Below are 6,095 nucleotides of genomic sequence, written 5' to 3' on the forward strand. Positions count from 1 at the left end.
CATGCATCCTCATACCATGTCAGTCCCACTACCATGCTTGGCTTATGAGAGGATACACTTTTTTTGTAAAACTTACTTGTTTACCACCACACTTGCTTGACACCATCTAAAGTATATTTGTTTATCTTGGTCTCTTCAGACCACACGACATGGTTCCAGTGATCCATATCCTTGGTCTGTTCATCCCTGTTGAGACCAAGATAAACAAATTTGCTTTAGATGGTGTCAAGCATGTGTGGTGGTAAATGGTCACTAATCATTGTGTCAAAGTGAAATTTCTGTAATGCTTTCCTATGAAAATGTATACTCAAAAATCTGCAAAAACTGTGAGGGGTGTATTCACTTTCGTGATATACTGTATATGAAATTCATTTTGCAATGTGTGTGTGTGTGTGTGTGTATGTGTACACTCACATTGTGTTTTGCATGGGTTTGGTCACCTGGTCCGAGTCATCTGAGAGTTCGGTACACTGCTTCCCTCACCATCGCTGTCGCTGTCAGAAATCTGTCAAACACACAATATACAGTCTCAAGTTTGCCGTCCGTGTTAGCTGTAACTCATCCAAATACTGCTACTTTATACAGCAGGCACATATTTACTGACTAAGTTGCTCTCTATGACAAAAGTGCTATGGGCTACTGTGACAGGTAAACAAGAAATGTTGTTTATATATAAACGTAGTTCTGGAGGAAGTCCGAGAGTGATTGACAGCTGTCATTACTTGCTCCCGCCTTCGCGCATATTTAAATCCCTCCTTCCCTCTCTCGCCTGTCATGCGCGAAGGCTTTCCGAATTGTCTCGGGCATTAGCTCTCACTCGCATTGGCCCGCATCGGATCGTCACCGTTTCACCACGCTGCGTTACGTAGCCTATTATCATTATTATTCTTGTAATTATTTGTTTTGGTTATTTAGGCCTGTTTATTTTTAAGCTTGGCCCTCGGTCCTCTAGTCAGCTGCGCACTACTTCGCTTTTTTGGGAGGTAAACGGACCTCGTCTTGAGTGCATCGTCTGGCATAGTTGGTTGGTCTCAGCATCTTTGGGGGGAAGCGGATCTCATCCCGCATGAGCTCCGTTTAAAGCATCCCAGGACCGAGGCCAGCTAACATGCCAAACATGCATATACTATACGTAAACTGTACACCAAGCACTCAAGGACAAACTCGTGAAATGTTGTTTATATATAAACGTAGTTCTGGAGGAAGTCCGAGAGTGATTGACAGCTGTCATTACTTGCTCCCGCCTTCGCGCATATTTAAATCCCTCCTTCCCTCTCTCGCCTGTCATGCGCGAAGGCTTTCCGAATTGTCCCACCACCTCCCCATACTCCTCCATTTCACTGGAACACCCAGTTACACTTCCTCTATACTACACATAGGGGGGAAGCGGATCTCATCCCGCATGAGCTCCGTTTAAAGCATCCCAGGACCGAGGCCAGCTAACATGCCAAACATGCATATACTATACGTAAACTGTACACCAAGCACTCAAGGACAAACTCGTGAAACAACAGGTTAACAACACTTGGCGCTAATTAGTTCTCTACAACTACAAACCGCTGCTGTTCTCTTCCGTTTGGGATCCATATCACCAAACTATAGTTCTCTTGAACTTAACTGCATTGTTATAAGAATATGGCTATGGCAGCCTTAAATAGCAGGTTAAAATATGGTCATTGACATTTTGGTGACAAGGTCATAACTCTGTATCGCAATGAGGTCCTAACAGAGGCTCTGCATGAAAGTGTTTTTAAAGATTAAAAGACGTTTTTAAAAGTAACTATCCTTTGAAAAATACCTGCACAAAATCAACCAGAAAAGACATCTCAGATTTTACACTGCAGCGGCTTCGGAGTCAGAAGATGTGTGAGAACTGTGTAGCACTTTTCATCTGAAAATGAGAGCAGAAAATTGTACAGCAGTACTTAAATTTCACATTTACCAAAGTCTCTGTGTTATAACAATATCACAGTAACATATTTATCACAATTGCATACAATACAACAATAAGAAAAAAAATCTGAAAAAAAAAATCTAAAAAAACAAATGAAAGGAGGCAGAGGGCCTGTAAGTGGATGGCAATTAGACACATGATCACAGACAATATGATACACATGGAAACACACACACACACACACACACACACACACACACACACTTACCATCAGTCTGATCATCCAACTGTTCAATCAGAGTAGGAGCTTGGACAGATGTGGCCACAAGACCTGGGCCCTGATTAAGAGAGAAGAGAGAGAGAGAGGGGGAGAGCACGTTAGTTCCCAGTGCATTGAAGGTACTTTTAAAATCCCGTAGCCATAACTGGTGTTGATACCTTGGTAGTCGCCACACTTCACACGCAGCTGTTCTACTCTGCCACATGGTATCGTCACCAATTACCATTGCCTACAAAATCTCGTGCGTGGCAGTTTTATCCCTCGAACAGCGTACATCTGGCACGTCGCACCCTCCATCTGAAACAACTGCCGGTATTTTCCCAACACACCGTCATACGAGGTCTACCGAGACAAAACACGACAGCGTTGACCAGTTGCCCAGATCTACCATATTCAACTACATACTGAAACGGTGAAAACCACGACACTTACATGGAACTACGGTTCAAAGCTTGTCTATTGACTGGCCACAACAACTACAACCAAGCCAACATAATGTGATTCGGAAATTCGTTTGTATCACCTTTCATCGAGCCAACACAAAACAGTGGGATACTGCTTGCTTTTACTGGTGCTATTCTTTATCATGTACGAGGGTGGCGGATGGTCTGATTTACATGATTTGACGCAGAACTGCTTACGTTTGAAGCGCTGAAGTTTAAAGTGTAACTTGCAGGTTAAACACCACTAAATCTCATTTTAAGAACCTCAATACATACATTTAGATGTGATATATGTCAAAATACCGAATTATTGCATAAACAACATTTTCAGAAAACTTTGTCAAAAATAACGGCGGCTTCTTTTAAACAAACATTTAGAATCCGACGTAGGTAGAGGGAGTCGCTGCGTTCTACAGACATACTAAGCACCGCAGAGAATAGGCCAGATTATAATATTGTAACACCTTTCCAGACCTATAGGCTAAATTTCAACAAGTTAAATGGCCTTAAACAGTGGCAGTATCCACCAGATACAGTCTGAACCATTTTATTATTTAAAATAATATTTTTTTGTAGGTTTCCTCCATGTCAATGCGCTGCAGCAGCGCCATGAGGGTGTGCCAGACCGTTATTAGGCTATGTGGCACTTCATTAGGTTTCAAAATAACATTGTTAACCTAATAGAATATCTGATTGATATAAACTCTATTTGTGCATATAGCATATTTAGTTTTATATTTTCGATGTGTTTCCCTCATTGTGGAGATTCTCGGTTGGATCAAGAGTCCTGAGTTGGGTAGGCTAGATGTAGCCAAAAGAATCCCCCTCCCCATCACAGAGCTATCGCGCACTACCACCACCACCGACTGTTTTTATTGCCCCAGTTTGCACAGTAAGATTGTCATTAGGCTATTAGGGTACGTCACATTACTTTTTTGGAGTTTATTAACGCTGCTGTGCTGGCCTATAGCCTAGAAACTTGACTGTGATTTTATGGCGCTTCGTTTTTGTCGAAAAATAAAACCGATATGCTTCCGAAACATAACCTGACGGTGGTTTTGAACTGCTGGAGAGAGTGAACCTCTTTCTCCAGGCCTACATAACTAACCTAGGCTATATGCAGTACCCTACACTCACGAGAGATGAGCAGGATTTGAAACAGGTTTGATTCTTGCGGCGATTGCTGATAGCCAGCTGGTCCAGCGGTGGATTGCGTGCCGTAACCATAGCCTACACAAAACCAGGCGAGACTCGCTCTGGCAGACAACATTGCTCTGCGAGAAAGATCATCCCTGTCTTCCTGGCGATTCATCCCCTTTGTCATCGTCCCTCTTTTCCTGTTAGTAATTTGGACCTGGCATGTTTATCCCCGTAATTTGTAAAACCGGCAATCAAACGTGCGCGCAGCACTTTACAAAGACGCAGGTATCCCCTCTATCAAAGGAACGCTTTCTCCGCGTGTGGTGTGCTAGATTTTCCGTATCCTCATGGATTGACAAGACATGTTGGGAGACTTCAATTCAATTCACTCCCGATTTTGTAGAGATATTATGCTATTGTTATTCATCAAAATGTCAGGACCACATCAACGTTAGTTTGGCAAATGTGGCGCGTTGGGCCAAGCGAAAACTAAGACTCTCAAATGACGTTGAAAAAGCTTACTAATGTTTAAATTACTGTTATCCATTTTAAAACGTCGTCCATATTGTAACTGTGCAATCGACTGTATTTTTAAGTTTTAGAGGTTATGAGTTGGGCACCAGGCAGCAATAAGACTGCCGTTGGTATAGGCCTAGCCTTCGTTACCTTTCCAAATATGAAAAAACCCCACTGACGAACACATAAGAAATAAAACAGATCAACACAACGAATATCTTTTCTTATTAGTCTTATTATTTAGTGCACTTTTGCAAACCCTTGTTTGCAGACTTGCGCGCTCGGTCTCAATTTGGAACAGCGCACATCAGTGTCTGGCTTCAGCGATTCAGAATTGGTGCACACACTTCACGATTCCTTCTGGCTTGCTCACTCGGCGCATGGTTGTTGCGATCCTGACACTCTCAAACCCATTTTAGAGGCTGCGTGGTGAGATGGGAAGTGTAGCCTAGTGCACACGGGGTAACTCTGCGCTCTCACTCCTGAGGAGGCAGCTGGTAGGCTGTTACAATATACTTTTTATTTTAGTAATTTGGACCTGGCGTATTTATCACCGCCTACTTTTTTCGTTGGTATAACTATGGACAACACAAATAACTGTATTCCCTCATGACATTGTAACGTGCTTCACAGAATGCCGCGATTTCAGCACCATGGACAGAGGGCGCAAGTCATTGTGGCGGGGGACATGAAGGTCTCGTTACTCCACGGGCATCGTTTTCGGGAAAGATATTAAAATAGTCGCTATTTCTAGTAACGGTCTACGAGACTGTTTTAGATAGGCATATAAAATGCCACTCTCGTGTGAAAGCATTGGAAAGATATAGGCTACTACAACCAAAACTGTTGGTAAGCCTACATCAACAAGCGAGAGCTGAACCAGAACCTTAGCTGGACTCCCTCTATCTACGTCATAGAGGCTCTGCCAGCGAGAAGCCCAACATTTCAGAAGTGGCTTTCAAATGATACATTTTCATGAAAATATTGCAGTTTGGCATTGTTACAGACTGTGAATTTCACATATATGTTTCAAAACACCTCTTCTGACAACATCCTGTATAGATTTAGTTATAAATTTAACCTAAACATTACCCTTTAAAATCGCCTCTATGCCAGCTAGCCCAAGTCTTGCCCCCTCCGATACCTGTTACTAGCAGCATCCACTTTTGCCCCACTACCAGTACTAGCTCTACGTCAATCCATCCGTGGTGTTTCAGTATCCTTGCATAAATCCTGTCAGACTTTCTTTCTTTTATGTTCAGAAAATAGCTTTCAAACTTCACATCAGTAAAGTGCCGCCTGATTTATTCCACACCAGCTAATTATCAGTTACCCTCATTGTTACTGTCAATGGTTACCCCACTGACGTGTATAGTATACACGTCAGTGGGTTACCCTATTAGCAACCAATGTTAGCAAACCATCCAATATCACATTTCAAACATTTAATTTTCCCAACACAACACGTTTTAACCATTAAGTTAGTCCACATGTGAATTAAAAGAAAATAAATATAATTTATAGTGCAAGCGTTAAAGATAAATAGCTAACTGAGTATCAATAACTAGCTAAATATGATTGTAGGCTAGCTTAATGTTCACAGAATCACTGAGGCTGTTCCAATGTTCGTACAGCAAAACTTGTGAAGCAAGGTTTGATTTTAACCATACATTAACGGTAACACACGTAATTGTTACGAAATTATACCGAATTACTTACGCCAGCCTCTCTCGGTGTCTGAAGTCAAGTCGCCGCATCTTGCATTTCTTCCAACGGTAGAAAAGGCGGGCGGAAGTCTGCTTTCAAATGTCCACAGTCACGC

At 42.3% G+C, this 6,095-nt stretch overlaps 1 long non-coding RNA gene across 1 annotated transcript; it reads right to left on the reverse strand.

Moving 5' to 3' along the window:
* Positions 1–1,593: 1,593 nt before the first annotated feature.
* LOC134466297 (uncharacterized) lies at positions 1,594–6,060 on the reverse strand. The gene is made up of 3 exons (XR_010038268.1): positions 5,993–6,060; positions 2,163–2,232; positions 1,594–1,891 (listed from the first exon to the last, which is right to left on the reverse strand). It is a non-coding gene; the product is annotated as an uncharacterized LOC134466297 (long non-coding RNA).
* Between the last annotated feature and the right edge of the window lie 35 nt (positions 6,061–6,095).

The sequence above is a fragment of the Engraulis encrasicolus genome, chromosome 16 (assembly GCF_034702125.1).
Source record: "Engraulis encrasicolus isolate BLACKSEA-1 chromosome 16, IST_EnEncr_1.0, whole genome shotgun sequence".
NCBI lineage: Eukaryota > Metazoa > Chordata > Actinopteri > Clupeiformes > Engraulidae > Engraulis > Engraulis encrasicolus.